We start from the raw sequence: 19,363 nt of genomic DNA, 5'->3' as shown, positions 1-19,363 counted from the left end.
GTGGCTTTTAGAGTAGAGTTGGGTGTGTGGGTGGTGGGTTTTAATGTTGGGGGGTATTGTATTTTTTTTTTTTTACAGGTAAAAGAGCTGATTACTTTGGGGCAATGCCTCGCAAAAAGCCCTTTTAAGGGCTATTTGTAATTTAGTATAGGGTAGGGATTTTTATTATTTTGGGGGCTTTTTTATTTTATTAGGGGGATTAGATTAGGTGTAATTAGTTTAAAATTCTTGTAATTATTTTATTATTTTCTGTAATTTAGTGTTTTTTTCTTTCGTACTTTAGTTTATTTAATTTAATTGTAGTTAATTTAAGAAATTATTTTAAATTATAGTGTAGTGTTAGGTGTAATTGTAATTAAGGTTAGGTTCCATTTTACAGGTAAATTTGTCTTTATTTTAACTAGGAAGTTTATTAAATAGTTAATAACTATTTAATAACTATTGTACCTAGTTAAAATAAATACAAAGTTGCCTGTAAAATAAAAATAAACCCTGAAATAGCTACAATGTAACTATTAGTTATATTGTAGCTAGCTTAGGGTTTATTTTATAGGTAAGTATTTAGTTTTAAACAGGAATAATTTATTTAATTGTAGTTATTTTATTTAGATTTATTTAAATTATATTTAAGTTAGGGGGGGTTAGGGTTAGACTTAGGGGTTAATAACTTTATTATAGTGGCGGCGGCAGATTAGGGGTTAATACATTTAATATAGTTTAGGGCTGCAACAACTAATCGGTAAGTTTTGATCATAAAAATAGTTGTCAACAAATCTCATTATCAATTAGGTGGTCAGCGATTAGTTTGTCAGTTGCACAGCACCAGCTGCTTTAATCTGACGATCTACTGCAACTAAGATTGTGCAAAAAAAATTTAATTTATTTATTTTTTTAATCTTTTTTCTATCCGATTAATCGGACAATAATTATCCGATTAATCGGATAGAAAAAATAATAATAAATAAAAATGTTTGCACAATACCATGTGCAGGAGTTCATCGGATTGAAGCAGCTGGTGCTGTGCAATAACCAACTAATCGCTGACCACCTAATTGATAATGACATTCTTTGACAACTATTTTTATGATCAATCTTACCGATTAGTTGTTGCAGCCCTAATATAGTTGCGACGACGTTTGGGGGCAGATTAGGGGTTAATAACTATAACGTAGGTGGCAGCAATGTTGGGGGCAGCAGATTAGGGGTTCTTAAGTATAATGTAGGTGGCGGCGGTGTCCGGAGCAGCAGATTAGGGGTTAATAATATTATGCAGGTGTCGGCCATGTCGGGGACGGCAGATTATTGGTTAATAAGTGTAAGATTAGGGGTGTTTAGACTCGGGGTTCATGTTAGGGTGTTAGGTGTAGACATAAATTTTCTTTCCCCATAGGAATCAACCGATTATGCCTCATTGTTTCCTATGGGGAAATTGTGCAGTAGCACGTTTAGCCAGCTCACCGCTACCGTAAGCAGCGCTGGTATTGAGGTGAGATGTGGAGCTAAATTTTGCTCTTCGCTCACTTTTTAGAGGCTAACGCCGGGTTGAAAAAAACCTGTAATACCAGCGTCGTTTGTAGGTGAGCGGTGAGCTGAAACTGAGCGTTAGCACCGCATGGCCTTACCGGCAAAACACGTAATCTAGGTGCAAGATTCTTAGCTAGATCAGAAGAGTGCAAAAATCTAAGCTCAATTGCGCACTGACGTTGCACTTATATTACAACGTTATTGTTTAATCGCTTGAACAAAAGTCTAGGGTATTGTTTCTCAGCCGCGGTCCTCAAGTACCCCCAACAGGCCAGGTTTTCATTATAGCAAAACCAGTGCACAGGTGAAATAATCAGCTTATGGGTGAGAGCAGGTTAGTAACCATGGTGTTACTGATCAGCTGACTACTTCACCTGTGCACTGGTTCAGCTATAATGAAAACCTGGCCTGGGCCTGGTCTAGGGTACGCTAACATCCGCATGTTGGATAGCTCTGGTACACGGAATTCCTCACATAATAGGCTCCTAGGGATACACAGTAAAATTTATATCAGATGCTGTTTAAGAACTATGATGATTGAACGCAAAAAAAACAGAATTTATGCTTACCTGATAAATTACTTTCTCCAACGGTGTGTCCGGTCCACGGTGTCATCCATTACTTGTGGGATATTCTCCTCCCCCACAGGGAAAGGCAAGGAGAGCACACAGCAAGAGCTGTCCATATAGTCCCTCCCAGGCTCCGCCCCCCCAGTCATTCGACCGACGGTTAGGAGAAAAAAAGGAGAAACTATAGGGTGCCGTGGTGACTGTAGTGTATAGAGAAAGAAATTCTTCAAACCCGATTAAAAAACCAGGGCGGGCCGTGGACCGGACACACCGTTGGAGAAAGTAATTTATCAGGTAAGCATAAATTCTGTTTTCTCCAACATTGGTGTGTCCGGTCCACGGTGTCATCCATTACTTGTGGGAACCAATACCAAAGCTTTAGGACACGGATGAAGGGAGGGAGCAAATCAGGTTACCTAAACAGAAGGCACCACGGCTTGCAAAACCTTTCTCCCAAAAATAGCCTCCGAAGAAGCAAAAGTATCAAATTTGTAGAATTTGGACAAAGTGTGCAGAGAAGACCAGGTCGCTGCTTTACATATCTGATCAACAGAAGCCTCGTTCTTGAAGGCCCATGTGGAAGCCACAGCCCTAGTAGAGTGAGCTGTGATTCGTTCAGGAGGCTGCCGTCCGGCAGTCTCGTAAGCCAATCGTATGATGCTTTTCAGCCAAAAGGAAAGAGAGGTAGCAGTAGCTTTCTTGACCTCTCCTCTTGCCAGAATAAACGACAAACAGAGAAGACGTTTGTCTGAATTCCTTTGTTGCTTCTAAATAGAACTTTAAAGCATGGACTACATCTAAATTGTGTAACAAGCGTTCCTTCTTTGAAACTGGATTTGGACACAAAGAAGGCACAACTATTTCCTGGTTAATATTCTTGTTGGAAACAACCTTTGGAAGGAAACCAGGTTTAGTACGCAAAGCAACCTTATCTGAATGGAACACCAGATAGGGCGGATTACACTGCAGAGCAGATAATTCAGAAACTCTTCTAGCAGAAGAAATAGCAACCAAAAACAGAACTTTCCAAGATAACAACTTGAGATCTATGGAATGTAAGGGTTCAAACGGAACCCCTTGAAGAACTGAAAGAACCAAATTTAGACTCCAGGGAGGAGTCAAGGGTCTGTAAACAGGCTTGATCCTGACCAAAGCCTGAACAAAAGCTTGAACATCTGGCACAGCTGCCAGTCGTTTGTGTAACAAGACAGATAAAGCAGAAATCTGTCCTTTTAGAGAACTCGCTGATAATCCCTTATCCAAACCTTCTTGGAGAAAGGAAAGGATCCTAGGAATTTTAATCTTACTCCATGGGAATCCCTTGGATTCACACCAACAGATATATCTTTTCCATATTTTATGGTAATCTTTCTAGTCACAGGTTTTCTGGCTTGTACCAGAGTATCTATCACAGAATCCGAAAACCCACGCTTAGACAAAATCAAGCATTCAATTTCCAAGCAGTCAGCTGGAGAGAAAATAGATTTGGATGTTCGAATGGACCTTGTACTAGAAGATCCTGTCTCAAAGGTAGCTTCCATGGTGGAGCCAATGACATATTCACCAGGTCTGCATACCAAGTCCTGCGTGGCCATGCAGGAGCTATCAAAATCACCGAGGCCTTCTCCTGTTTGATCCTGGCTACCAGCCTGGGAATGAGAGGGAACGGTGGAAACGCATAAGCTAGGTTGAAAGTCCAAGGCGCCACTAATGCATCCACTAGAGTCGACTTGGGATCCCTGGATCTGGACCCGTAGCAAGGAACCTTGAAGTTCTGACGAGACGCCATCAGATCCATGTCTGCAATGCCCCATAATTGGGCAAACACCTCCGGGTGGAGTTCCCACTCCCCTGGATGAAAGGTCTGACGACTCAGATAATCCGCCTCCCAGTTTTCCACTCCTGGGATGTGGATCGCAGACAGGTGGCAGGAGTGATCCTCCGCCCATTTGATGATCTTGGTCACCTCTCTCATCGCCAGGGAACTCCTTGTTCCCCCCTGATGGTTGAAGTAAGCAACAGTCGTCATGTTGTCTGATTGGAATCTTATGAATCTGGCCTTTGCTAGTTGAGGCCAAGCCCGGAGAGCATTGAATATCGCTCTCAGTTCCAGAATGTTTATCGGTAGAAGAGACTCTTCCCGAGACCATAGACCCTGAGCTTTCAGGGAATCCCAGACCGCGCCCCAGCCTAATAGACTGGCGTCGGTCGTGACAATGACCCACTCTGGTCTGCGGAAGCTCATTCCCTGGGACAGGTGATCCTGGGTCAGCCACCAACGGAGTGAGTCTCTGGTCTTCTGATCTACTTGAATCACTGGAGACAAGTCTGTACAGTCCCCATTCCACTGTTTGAGCATGCACAGTTGTAATGGTCTTAGATGAATTCGCGCAAAAGGAACTATGTCCATTGCTGCAACCAAAAAACCCTACTAATTCCATGCACTGAGCTATGGAAGGCCGTAGAACAGAGTGAAGAACTTGAAAAGCGTTTAGAAGCTTTGACTCTCTGACATTTGTCAGGAAAATCTTCGGCCTAGATTTGGAGTTCGGCGGTAGCCGTCAAAACCAGCGTTAGAGGCTCCTAACGCTGGTTTTAGGCTACCGCCGGTATTTGGAGTCAGTGATTAAAGGGTCTAACGCTCACTTTTCAGCCGCGACTTTTCCATACCGCAGATCCCCCTACGCCATTTGCGTATCCTATCTTTTCAATGGGATCTTTCTAACGCCGGTATTTAGAGTCGTTTCTGAAGTGAGCGTTAGAGCTCTAACGACAAAATTCCAGCCGCCTGAAAATAGCAGGAGTTAAGAGCTTTCTGGCTAACGCCGGTTCATAAAGCTCTTAACTACTGTACCCTAAAGTACACTAACACCCATAAACTACCTATGTACCCCTAAACCGAGCTCCCCCCACATCGCCGCCACTCAATTTAAATTTTTAACCCGTAATCTGCCGACCGCCACCTACGTTATACTTATGTACCCCTAATCTGCTGCCCCTAACCCCGCCGACCCCTGTATTACATTTATTAACCCCTAACCTGCCCCCCACAACGTCGCCGCCAGCTACTTAAAATAATTAACCCCTAATCTTCCGACCGCAAAGCGCCGCCACCTACGTTATCCCTATGTACCCCTAATCTGCTACCCCTAACACCGCCGACCCCTATATTATATTTATTAACCCCTAATCTGCCCCCCTCAACGTCGCCGACACCTGCCTACACTTATTAACCCCTAATCTGCCGAGCGGACCTGAGCGCTACTATAATAAAGTTATTAACCCCTAACCCGCCTCACTAACCCTATCATAAATAGTATTAACCCCTAATCTGCCCTCCCTAACATCGCCGACACCTAACTTCAATTATTAACCCCTAATCTGACGACCGGAGCTCACCGCTATTCTAATAAATGGATTAACCCCTAAAGCTAAGTCTAACCCTAACACTAACACCCCCCTAACTTAAATATAATTTTAATCTAACGAAATAAATTAACTCTTATTAAATAAATGATTCCTATTTAAAGCTAAATACTTACCTGTAAAATAAACCCTAATATAGCTACAATATAAATTATAATTATATTATAGCTATTTTAGGATTAATATTTATTTTACAGGCAACTTGGTATTTATTTTAACCAGGTACAGTAGCTATTAAATAGTTAATAACTATTTAATAGCTACCTAGTTAAAATAATAACAAATTTACCTGTAAAATAAATCCTAACCTAAGTTATAATTAAACCTAACACTACCCTATCAATAAATTAATTAAATAAACTACCTACAATTACCTACAATTAACCTAACACTACACTATCAATAAATTAATTAAACACAATTCCTACAAATAAATACAATTAAATAAACTAGCTAAAGTACAAAAAATAAAAAAGAACTAAGTTACAAAAAATAATAAAATATTTACAAACATAAGAAAAATATTACAACAATTTTAAACTAATTACACCTACTCTAAGCCCCCTAATAAAATAACAAAGCCCCCCAAAATAAAAAATTCCCTACCCTATTCTAAATTAAAAAAGTTACAAGCTCTTTTACCTTACCAGCCCTGAACAGGGCCCTTTGCGGGGCATGCCCCAAGGATTTCAGCTCTTTTGCCTGTAAAAAGAAACATACCATACCCCCCCCCAACATTACAACCCACCACCCACATACCCCTAATCTAACCCAAACCCCCCTTAAAGAAACCTAACACTAAGCCCCTGAAGATCTTATCGCCGCCACTCAATTTAAATTTTTAACCCGTAATCTGCCGACCGCCACCTACGTTATACTTATGTACCCCTAATCTGCTGCCCCTAACCCCGCCGACCCCTGTATTACATTTATTAACCCCTAACCTGCCCCCCACAACGTCGCCGCCAGCTACTTAAAATAATTAACCCCTAATCTTCCGACCGCAAAGCGCCGCCACCTACGTTATCCCTATGTACCCCTAATCTGCTACCCCTAACACCGCCGACCCCTATATTATATTTATTAACCCCTAATCTGCCCCCCTCAACGTCGCCGACACCTGCCTACACTTATTAACCCCTAATCTGCCGAGCGGACCTGAGCGCTACTATAATAAAGTTATTAACCCCTAACCCGCCTCACTAACCCTATCATAAATAGTATTAACCCCTAATCTGCCCTCCCTAACATCGCCGACACCTAACTTCAATTATTAACCCCTAATCTGACGACCGGAGCTCACCGCTATTCTAATAAATGGATTAACCCCTAAAGCTAAGTCTAACCCTAACACTAACACCCCCCTAACTTAAATATAATTTTAATCTAACGAAATAAATTAACTCTTATTAAATAAATGATTCCTATTTAAAGCTAAATACTTACCTGTAAAATAAACCCTAATATAGCTACAATATAAATTATAATTATATTATAGCTATTTTAGGATTAATATTTATTTTACAGGCAACTTGGTATTTATTTTAACCAGGTACAGTAGCTATTAAATAGTTCTTAACTATTTAATAGCTATTGTACCTGGTTAAAATAATAACAAATTTACCTGTAAAATAAATCCTAACCTAAGTTATAATTAAACCTAACACTACCCTATCAATAAATTAATTAAATAAACTACCTACAATTACCTACAATTAACCTAACACTACACTATCAATAAATTAATTAAACACAATTCCTACAAATAAATACAATTAAATAAACTAGCTAAAGTACAAAAAATAAAAAAGAACTAAGTTACAAAAAATAATAAAATATTTACAAACATAAGAAAAATATTACAACAATTTTAAACTAATTACACCTACTCTAAGCCCCCTAATAAAATAACAAAGCCCCCCAAAATAAAAAATTCCCTACCCTATTCTAAATTAAAAAAGTTACAAGCTCTTTTACCTTACCAGCCCTGAACAGGGCCCTTTGCGGGGCATGCCCCAAGGATTTCAGCTCTTTTGCCTGTAAAAAGAAACATACCATACCCCCCCCCAACATTACAACCCACCACCCACATACCCCTAATCTAACCCAAACCCCCCTTAAAGAAACCTAACACTAAGCCCCTGAAGATCTTCCTACCTTGTCTTCACCATACCAGGTTCACCGATCCGTCCTGGCTCCAACATCTTCATCCAACCCAAGCGGGGGTTGGCGATCCATCATCCGGTGCTGAAGAGGTCCAGAAGAGGCTCCAAAGTCTTCCTCCTATCCGGCAAGAAGAGGACATCCGGACCGGCAAACATCTTCTCCAAGCGGCATCTTCAATCTTCTTCCATCCGGTGCGGAGCGGGTCCATCTTGAAGCAGGCGACGCGGATCCATCCTCTTATTCCGTTGTCTCCCGACGAATGACGGTTCCTTTAAGGGACGTCATCCAAGATGGCGTCCCTCGAATTCCGATTGGCTGATAGGATTCTATCAGCCAATCGGAATTAAGGTAGGAATTTTCTGATTGGCTGATGGAATCAGCCAATCAGAATCAAGTTCAATCCGATTGGCTGATCCAATCAGCCAATCAGATTGAGCTCGCATTCTATTGGCTGATCGGAACAGCCAATAGAATGCGAGCTCAATCTGATTGGCTGATTGGATCAGCCAATCGGATTGAACTTGATTCTGATTGGCTGATTCCATCAGCCAATCAGAAAATTCCTACCTTAATTCCGATTGGCTGATAGAATCCTATCAGCCAATCGGAATTCGAGGGACGCCATCTTGGATGACGTCCCTTAAAGGAACCGTCATTCGTCGGGAGACAACGGAAGAAGAGGATGGATCCGCGTCGCCTGCTTCAAGATGGACCCGCTCCGCACCGGATGGAAGAAGATTGAAGATGCCGCTTGGAGAAGATGTTTGCCGGTCCGGATGTCCTCTTCTTGCCGGATAGGAGGAAGACTTTGGAGCCTCTTCTGGACCTCTTCAGCACCGGATGATGGATCGCCAACCCCCGCTTGGGTTGGATGAAGATGTTGGAGCCAGGACGGATCGGTGAACCTGGTATGGTGAAGACAAGGTAGGAAGATCTTCAGGGGCTTAGTGTTAGGTTTCTTTAAGGGGGGTTTGGGTTAGATTAGGGGTATGTGGGTGGTGGGTTGTAATGTTGGGGGGGGTATGGTATGTTTCTTTTTACAGGCAAAAGAGCTGAAATCCTTGGGGCATGCCCCGCAAAGGGCCCTGTTCAGGGCTGGTAAGGTAAAAGAGCTTGTAACTTTTTTAATTTAGAATAGGGTAGGGGATTTTTTATTTTGGGGGGCTTTGTTATTTTATTAGGGGGCTTAGAGTAGGTGTAATTAGTTTAAAATTGTTGTAATATTTTTCTTATGTTTGTAAATATTTTATTATTTTTTGTAACTTAGTTCTTTTTTATTTTTTGTACTTTAGCTAGTTTATTTAATTGTATTTATTTGTAGCAATTGTGTTTAATTAATTTATTGATAGTGTAGTGTTAGGTTACTTGTAGGTAATTGTAGGTAGTTTATTTAATTAATTTATTGATAGGGTAGTGTTAGGTTTAATTATATCTTAGGTTAGGATTTATTTTACAGGTAAATTTGTTATTATTTTAACTAGGTAACTATTAAATAGTTCTTAACTATTTAATAGCTATTGTACCTGGTTAAAATAATTACAAAGTTGCCTGTAAAATAAATATTAATCCTAAAATAGCTATAATATAATTATAATTTATATTGTAGCTATATTAGGATTTATTTTACAGGTAAGTATTTAGCTTTAAATAGGAATAAGTTATTTAATAAGAGTTAATTTATTTCGTTAGATTAAAATTATATTTAATTTAGGGGGGGTGTTAGTGTTAGGGTAGACTTAGCTTTAGGGGTTAATACATTTATTATAGTAGCGGTGAGGTCCGCTCGGCAGATTAGGGGTTAATAATTGAAGTTAGGTGTCGGCGATGTTAGGGAGGGCAGATTAGGGGTTAATACTATTTATTATAGGGTTAGTGAGGCGGATTAGGGGTTAATAACTTTATTATAGTAGTGCTCAGGTCCGCTCGGCAGATTAGGAGTTAATAAGTGTAGGCAGGTGTCGGCGACGTTGTGGGGGGCAGATTAGGGGTTAATAAATATAACATAGGGGTCGGCGGTGTTAGGGGCAGCAGATTAGGGGTACATAGGGATAACGTATGTTGCGGCGGTTTACGGAGCGGCAGATTAGGGGTTAAAAAAAATATGCAGGTGTCAGCGATAGCGGGGGCGGCAGATTAGGGGTTAATAAGTGTAAGGTTAGGGGTGTTTAGACTCGGGGTACATGTTAGAGTGTTAGGTGCAGACGTAGGAAGTGTTTCCCCATAGGAAACAATGGGGCTGCGTTAGGAGCTGAACGCTGCTTTTTTGCAGGTGTTAGGTTTTTTTTCAGCTCAAACAGCCCCATTGTTTCCTATGGGAGAATCGTGCACGAGCACGTTTTTGAGGCCGGCCGCGTCCGTAAGCAACTCTGGTATCGAGAGTTGCATTTGCGGTAAAAATGCTCTACGCTCCTTTTTTGGAGCCTAACGCAGCATTTGTTTAAACTCTCGATACCAGAGTTAAATTTATGGTGCGGCCAGAAAAAAGCCCGCGGAGCGTTAACAGCCCTTTTACCGCCGAACTCCAAATCTAGGCCTTCATTTCTAAAGAATCTATTATTGTTCCCAAGAAAGGGACTCTTGTTGACGGAGACGGGGAACTTTTTTCTATGTTCACCTACCACCCGTGAGATCTGAGAAAGGCTAGAACAATGTCTGTGTGAGCCTTTATCTTTGAAAGAGACGACGCTTGAATTAGGATGTCGTCCAAGTAAGGTGCCACTGCAATGCCCCTGGGTCTTAGAACCGCTAGAAGGGACCCGAGCACCTTTGTGAAAATCCTTGGAGCAGTGGCTAGTCCGAATGGGAGAGCCACATCCAGAAAGGCGAACCTTAGGAACTGATGATGATCTTTGTGGATAGGAATATGCAGATACGCATCCTTTAGATCCACGGTAGTCATAAATTGACCCTCCTGGATTGTAGGTAAAATCATTTGAATAGTTTCCATTTTGAACGATGGCACTCTGAGAAATTTGTTTAGAATTTTTAAATCCAGAATTGGTCTGAAAGTTCCCTCTTTTTTTGGGAACTACAAACAGATTTGAGTAAAACCCCTGACCTTGTTCCACAGTTGGAACTGAGTGTATCACTCCCATCTTTAACAGGTCTTCTACACAATGTAAGAATGCCTGTCTCTTTACTTGGTTTGAAGATAAGTGACACATGTGGAACCTTCCCCTTGGGGGTAGTTCCTTGAATTCTAGAAGATAACCCTGAGAGACTATTTCTAGTTCCCAGGGATCCTGAACATCTCTTGCCCAAGCCTGAGCAAAGAGAGAGAGTCTGCCCCCTACTAGATCCGGTTCCGGATCGGGGGCTACCGCTTCATGCTGTCTTGGTAGCAGCAGCAGGCTTCTTGGCCTGTTTACCCTTGTTCCAGCCTTGCATTGATTTCCAAGCTGGTTTAGTCTGGGAAGCGTTACCTTCTTGTCTAGAGGCTGCCGAGTTGGAAGCCGGTCCGTTCCTGAAATTGCGAAAGGAACGAAAATTGGACTTATTCTTAGCCAGAGCGCTCTGCGCGCCACAATTGTAAACCCTGAATTTTTTGCCGCTAACCTCGCTAACTGCAAAGCGGCGTCTAAAATAAAGGAATTAGCTAACTTAAGTGCGTAAATTCTATCCATGACTTCCTCATACGGAGTCTCCCTACTGAGCGACTTTTCCAGTTCCTCGAACCAGAACCATGCCGCTGTAGTGACAGGAATAATGCACAAAATAGGTTGAAGGAGGTAACCTTGCTGTACAAAAATCTTTTTAAGCAAACCCTCCAATTTTTTATCCATAGGATCTTTGAAAGCACAATTGTCCTCAATAGGAATGGTCGTGCGCTTGGCTAGAGTAGAAAACTCCCCCTCGACCTTAGGGACTGTTTGCCATGTGTCCTTCCTGGGGTCGACCATAGGGAACAATTTCTTAAATATAGGAGGAGGGACAAAAGGTATGCCTGGCTTCTCCCACTCCTTATTCACTATGTCCGCCACCCGTTTAGGTATCGGAAAAGCGTCAGGGTGCACCGGGACCTCAAGGAACTGTCCATCTTGCACAATTTTTCTGGGTTGACCAGATTGTCACAATCATCCAGAGTAGATAGCACCTCCTTAAGTAATGCGCGGAGATGCTCTAATTTAAATTTAAATGTCACAACATCAGGTTCTGCCTGCTGAGAAATTCTTCCTGTATCAGAAATTTCCTCATCTGACAAACCCTCCCTCACTGCCACTTCAGATTGGTGTGAGGGTATGACAGAAAAATTATCATCAGTGCCCTCCTGCTCTACAGTGTTTAAAACAGAGCAATCGCGCTTTCTCTGAAATGCTGGCATTTTGGATAAAATATTAGCTATGGAGTTATCCATTACTGCCGTCAATTACTGTATAGTAACAAGCATTGGCGCGCTAGAAGTACTAGGGGTTGCCTGCGCGGGCATAACTGGTATAGACACAGAAGGAGATGATGTAGAACTAGGTCTACTTCCTTCATCTGAGGAATCATCCTGGGCAACTTTACAATTTGTGACAGTACTGTCCTTACTTTGTTTGGACGCTATGGCACAATTATCACACTATATTTGAAGGGGGAACCACATTGGCTACCATACATACAGAACATGATCTATCTGAAGGTACAGACATGTTAAACAGGCTTAAACTGGTTAATAAAGCACAAAAACCGTTTTAAAACAAAACCGTTACTGTCTCTTTAAATGTTAAACAGGGCACACTTTATTACTGAATATGTGAAAAACTAGGAAGGAATTATCCAATCTTTACCAAATTTTCACCACAGTGTCTTAATACATTCAAAGTATTGCACCCCAATTTTCAAGCTGTTAACCCTTAAAATGTGGAAACCGGAGCCGTTTTTAATTTTAACCCCCTTACAGTCCCAGCCACAGCCTTTGCTGCAACTTCACCAATCCCAGGGGGGTATATGATACCAAATGAAGCCTTCTAGGAACGTTTTTAGTGGATTCCAGACCCTCACACATGCAGCTGCATGTACTGAACTCAAAATTAACTGCACAGTAATGGCGCAAAAATGAGGCTCTGCCTACTACAGAGAAAGGCCCTTCCTGACTGGGAAGGTGTCTTAACAAGTGCCTGGTGCTAAAAACGTTCCCCAATGTTATAAAAGTGTGAAATACAACTTCAAACTGCATATAATACTTAAATAAAGCAATCGATTTAACCCCTAAAAGTGTCTACCAGTTTATAGCCCATAATAAGCCCTTTATTCTGTTTGAGACTAAGAAAATGGCTTACCGATCCCCATGAGGGGAAAATGACAGCCTTCCAGCATTACACAGTCTTGTTAGAAATATGGCTAGTCATACCTTGAGCAGAAGAGCCTGCTAACTGTTTCCCCCAACTGAAGTTATCTCATCTCAACAGTCCTATGTGGAAACAGCAAACTATTTTAGTAACTGCTGCTAAAATCATATTCCTCTCACAAACAGAACTCTTCATCTCTTTCTGTTTCAGAGTAAATAGTACATACCAGCACTATTTTAAAATAAACTCTTGATAGAAGAATAAAAAACTACAACTAAACACCACAAACTCCTCACCATCCCCGAGGAGATGCTACTTGTTCAGAGCGGCAAGGAGAATGACTGGGGGGGCGGAGCCTGGGAGGGACTATATGGACAGCTCTTGCTGTGTGCTCTCCTTGCCTTTCCCTGTGGGGGAGGAGAATATCCCACAAGTAATAGATGACACCGTGGACCGGACACACCAATGTTGGAGAAATGTTCTTTATTTAATTCTGTGCTATACTATTTTAATTAAACTTAAAAGGGACAGTATACAGTAAAATTGTTTTTCCATTAATGTATTTTCAGTGGCTTGTTATACCACCTGCAGAGTATAAAATGTATGACAAATTGCATATTCAGGTTTATTTGTGTATATGAATTAGCTGGTTTTGTGCTTTTTAAACCACAACCTATTAAAATGGGTTGAGCTTGCAGGTAAAATCAGATCTCATTATGTTATTACTTTGTGTTCACACACTTGCTTCTTTATCCCAAAGACCAGTACTTCGAGAGAACAATGGGAAATTAACATTGTATTACTTAAAGGGGACAGTCAACACCAAATTTGTTATTGTGTAAAAAGATAGACAACACCTTTACTACCCATTCCCCTGTATACCATTATTACATTAATATATTTTATAACATTTAAACCTCTAAATGTCTGCCTGTTTCTAATTACATGCTTTTTTATTTGCTTTTTTACAACAGGAGATTGTTATCTATATGGTCCATATGAATTAAAATTGTGCTCACACCTGTGGAGTTATTTAAGAGTCAGCACAACAGCACTTATTGGCTAAAATGAAAATCAATAGATAATAAATAGTCATGTGATCAGGGGGCTGTCAGAAGATGCTTAGATACAAGGTAATCACAGAGGTAAAAACATAATTTATGCTTACCTGATAAAACAGAATTTATGTTTACCTGATAAATTACTTTCTCCAACGGTGTGTCCGGTCCACGGCGTCATCCTTACTTGTGGGATATTCTCTTCCCCAACAGGAAATGGCAAAGAGCCCAGCAAAGCTGGTCACATGATCCCTCCTAGGCTCCGCCTTCCCCAGTCATTCGACCGACGTAAAGGAGGAATATTTGCATAGGAGAAATCATATGATACCGTGGTGACTGTAGTTAAAGAAAATAAATTATCAGACCTGATTAAAAAACCAGGGCGGGCCGTGGACCGGACACACCGTTGGATAAAGTAATTTATCAGGTAAACATAAATTCTGTTTTCTCCAACATAGGTGTGTCCGGTCCACGGCGTCATCCTTACTTGTGGGAACCAATACCAAAGCTTTAGGACACGGATGAAGGGAGGGAGCAAATCAGGTCACCTAAATGGAAGGCACCACGGCTTGCAAAACCTTTCTCCCAAAAATAGCCTCAGAAGAAGCAAAAGTATCAAACTTGTCAAATTTGGTAAAAGTGTGCAGTGAAGACCAAGTCGCTGCCTTACATATCTGATCAACAGAAGCCTCGTTCTTGAAGGCCCATGTGGAAGCCACAGCCCTAGTGGAATGAGCTGTGATTCTTTCAGGAGGCTGCCGTCCGGCAGTCTCATAAGCCAATCTGATGATGCTTTTAATCCAAAAAGAGAGAGAGGTAGAAGTTGCTTTTTGACCTCTCCTTTTACCAGAATAAACAACAAACAAGGAAGATGTTTGTCTAAAATCCTTTGTAGCATCTAAATAGAATTTTAGAGCGCGAACAACATCCAAATTGTGCAACAAACGTTCCTTCTTTGAAACTAGATTCGGACACAAAGAAGGCACGACTATCTCCTGGTTAATGTTTTTTCGGAAGAAAACCAGGTTTAGTACGTAAAACCACCTTATCTGCATGGAACACCAGATAAGGAGGAGAACACTGCAGAGCAGATAATTCTGAAACTCTTCTAGCAGAAGAAATTGCAACCAAAAACAAAACTTTCCAAGATAATAACTTAATATCAACGGAATGTAAGGGTTCAAACGGAACCCCCTGAAGAACTGAAAGAACTAAATTGAGACTCCAAGGAGGAGTCAAAGGTTTGTAAACAGGCTTGATTCTAACCAGAGCCTGAACAAAGGCTTGAACATCTGGCACAGCTGCCAGCTTTTTGTGAAGTAACACAGACAAGGCAGAAATCTGTCCCTTCAAGGAACTTGCAGATAATCCTTTCTCCAATCCTTCTTGAAGAAAGGATAGAATCTTAGGAATTTTTACCTTGTCCCAAGGGAATCCTTTAGATTCACACCAACAGATATATTTTTTCCATATTTTGTGGTAAATTTTTCTAGTTACAGGCTTTCTGGCCTGAACAAGAGTATCAATAACAGAATCTGAGAACCCTCGCTTTGATAAGATCAAGCGTTCAATCTCCAAGCAGTCAGTTGGAGTGAGACCAGATTCGGATGTTCGAACGGACCTTGAACAAGAAGGTCTCGTCTCAAAGGTAGCTTCCATGGTGGAGCCGATGACATATTCACCAGGTCTGCATACCAAGTCCTGCGTGGCCACGCAGGAGCTATCAAGATCACCGATGCCCTCTCCTGATTGATCCTGGCTACCAGCCTGGGGATGAGAGGAAACGGCGGGAATACATAAGCTAGTTTGAAGGTCCAAGGTGCTACTAGTGCATCTACTAGAGTCGCCTTGGGATCCCTGGATCTGGACCCGTAGCAAGGAACCTTGAAGTTCTGACGAGAGGCCATCAGATCCATGTCTGGAATGCCCCACAGTTGAGTAATGTGGGCAAAGATTTCCGGATGGAGTTCCCACTCCCCCGGATGTAATGTCTGACGACTCAGAAAATCCGCTTCCCAATTTTCCACTCCTGGGATGTGGATTGCAGACAAGTGGCAGGAGTGAGTCTCCGCCCATTGAATGATTTTGGTCACTTCTTCCATCGCCAGGGAACTCCTTGTTCCCCCATGATGGTTGATGTACGCAACAGTCGTCATGTTGTCTGATTGAAACCGTATGAACTTGGCCTTTGCTAGCTGAGGCCAAGCCTTGAGAGCATTGAGTATCGCTCTCAGTTCCAGAATATTTATCGGTAGAAAAGATTCTTCCCGAGACCAAAGACCCTGAGCTTTCAGGGGTCCCCAGACCGCGCCCCAGCCCATCAGACTGGCGTCGGTCGTGACAATGACCCACTCTGGTCTGCGGAAGCTCATCCCCTGTGACAGGTTGTCCAGGGACAGCCACCAACGGAGTGAATCTCTGGTCCTCTGATTTACTTGTATCGTCGGAGACAAGTCTGTATAGTCCCCATTCCACTGACTGAGCATGCACAGTTGTAATGGTCTTAGATGAATGCGCGCAAAAGGAACTATGTCCATTGCCGCTACCATCAAACCTATTACTTCCATGCACTGCGCTATGGAAGGAAGAGGAACGGAATGAAGTATTTGACAAGAGTTTAGAAGTTTTGTTTTTCTGGCCTCTGTCAGAAAAATCCTCATTTCTAAGGAGTCTATTATTGTTCCCAAGAAGGGAACCCTCGTTGACGGAGATAGAGAACTCTTTTCTACGTTCACTTTCCATCCGTGAGATCTGAGAAAGGCCAGGACAATGTCCGTGTGAGCCTTTGCTAGAGGAAGGGACGACGCTTGAATCAGAATGTCGTCCAAGTAAGGTACTACTGCAATGCCCCTTGGTCTTAGCACCGCTAGAAGGGACCCTAGTACCTTTGTGAAAATCCTTGGAGCAGTGGCTAATCCGAACGGAAGTGCCACGAACTGGTAATGCTTGTCCAGGAATGCGAACCTTAGGAACCGATGATGTTCCTTGTGGATAGGAATATGTAGATACGCATCCTTTAAATCCACCGTGGTCATGAATTGACCTTCCTGGATGGAAGGAAGAATTGTTCGAATGGTTTCCATTTTGAACGATGGAACCTTGAGAAACTTGTTTAGGATCTTGAGATCTAAGATTGGTCTGAACGTTCCCTCTTTTTTGGGAACTACGAACAGATTGGAGTAGAACCCCATCCCTTGTTCTCCTAATGGAACAGGATGAATCACTCCCATTTTTAACAGGTCTTCTACACAATGTAAGAATGCCTGTTTTTTCATGTGGTCTGAAGACAATTGAGACCTGTGGAACCTCCCCCTTGGGGGAAGCCCTTTGAATTCCAGAAGATAACCTTGGGAGACTATTTCTAGCGCCCAAGGATCCAGAACATCTCTTGCCCAAGCCTGAGCGAAGAGAGAGAGTCTGCCCCCCACCAGATCCGGTCCCGGATCGGGGGCCAACATCTCATGCTGTCTTGGTAGCAGTGGCAGGTTTCTTGGCCTGCTTTCCCTTGTTCCAGCCTTGCATTAGTCTCCAGGCTGGCTTGGCTTGAGAAGTATTACCCTCTTGCTTAGAGGACGTAGCACTTGGGGCTGGTCCATTTCTACGAAAGGGACGAAAATTAGGTTTATTTTTGGCCTTGAAAGACCTATCCTGAGGAAGGGCGTGGCCCTTACCCCCAGTGATATCAAAGATAATCTCTTTCAAGTCAGGGCCAAACAGCGTTTTCCCCTTGAAAGGAATGTTAAGCAATTTGTTCTTGGAAGACGCATCCGCTGACCAAGATTTTAACCAAAGCGCTCTGCGCGCCACAATAGCAAACCCAGAATTTTTCGCCGCTAACCTAGCCAATTGCAAAGTGGCGTCTAGGGTGAAAGAATTAGCCAATTTGAGAGCACGGATTCTGTCCATAATCTCCTCATAAGAAGGAGAATTACTAGTGATCGCCTTTTCTAGCTCATCGAACCAGAAACACGCGGCTGTAGTGACAGGGACAATGCATGAAATTGGTTGTAGAAGGTAACCTTGCTGAACAAACATCTTTTTAAGCAAACCTTCTAATTTTTTATCCATAGGATCTTTGAAAAGCACAACTATCTTCTATGGGTATAGTGGTGCGTTTGTTTAGAGTAGAAACCGCCCCCTCGACCTTGGGGACTGTCTGCCATAAGTCCTTTCTGGGGTCGACCATAGGAAACAATTTTTTAAATATGGGGGGAGGGACGAAAGGTATACCGGGCCTTTCCCATTCTTTATTTACAATGTCCGCCACCCGCTTGGGTATAGGAAAAGCTTCGGGGGGCCCCGGGACCTCTAGGAACTTGTCCATTTTACATAGTTTCTCTGGGATGACCAAATTCTCACAATCATCCAGAGTGGATAACACCTCCTTAAGCAGAGCGCGGAGATGTTCCAACTTAAATTTAAATGTAATCACATCAGGTTCAGCTTGTTGAGAAATTTTCCCTGAATCTGAAATTTCTCCCTCAGACAAAACCTCCCTGGCCCCCTCAGACTGGTGTAGGGGCCCTTCAGAAACAATATCATCAGCGTCCTCATGCTCTTCAGTATTTTCTAAAACAGAGCAGTCGCGCTTTCGCTGATAAGTGGGCATTTTGGCTAAAATGTTTTTGATAGAATCATCCATTACAGCCGTTAATTGTTGCATAGTAAGGAGTATTGGCGCGCTAGATGTACTAGGGGCCTCTTGTGTGGGCAAGACTGGTGTAGACGAAGGAGGGGATGATGCAGTACCATGCTTACTCCCCTCACTTGAGGAATCATCTTGGGCATCATTTTCTCTAAATTTTGTGTCACATAAATCACATCTATTTAAATGAGAAGGGACCTTGGCTTCCCCACATTCAGAACACAGTCTATCTCGCAGTTCAGACATGTTAAACAGGCATAAACTTGATAACAAAGTACAAAAAACGTTTTAAAATAAAACCGTTACTGTCACTTTAAATTTTAAACTGAACACACTTTATTACTGCAATTGCGAAAAAGTATGAAGGAATTGTTCAAAATTCACCAAAATTTCACCACAGTGTCTTAAAGCCTTAAAAGTATTGCACACCAAATTTGGAAGCTTTAACCCTTAAAATAACGGAACTGGAGCCGTTTTTATATTTAACCCCTTTACAGTCCCTGGTATCTGCTTTGCTGAGACCCAACCAAGCCCAAAGGGGAATACGATACCAAATGACGCCTTCAGAAAGTCTTTTCTATGTATCAGAGCTCCTCACACATGCATCTGCATGTCATGCTTCTCAAAAACAAGTGCGCAATACAGGCGCGAAAATGAGACTCTGCCTATGATTAGGGAAAGCCCCTAGAGAATAAGGTGTCCAAT

The 19,363-nt window shown here is 42.1% G+C and overlaps 1 protein-coding gene across 1 annotated transcript in view; it reads right to left on the bottom strand.

Annotated features, from left to right (window-relative positions):
• The window catches only part of SSH3 (slingshot protein phosphatase 3), a 199,536-nt gene that overhangs the window by 113,688 nt on the left and 66,485 nt on the right, over positions 1–19,363 (bottom strand). The window lies entirely within an intron of this gene.

This window comes from Bombina bombina, chromosome 9, assembly GCF_027579735.1.
Source record: "Bombina bombina isolate aBomBom1 chromosome 9, aBomBom1.pri, whole genome shotgun sequence".
Taxonomy (NCBI): Eukaryota; Metazoa; Chordata; class Amphibia; order Anura; family Bombinatoridae; genus Bombina; species Bombina bombina.
Note: the sequence above shows the minus strand (reverse complement) of the source record. Positions and strands in the feature narration are given on the sequence as shown.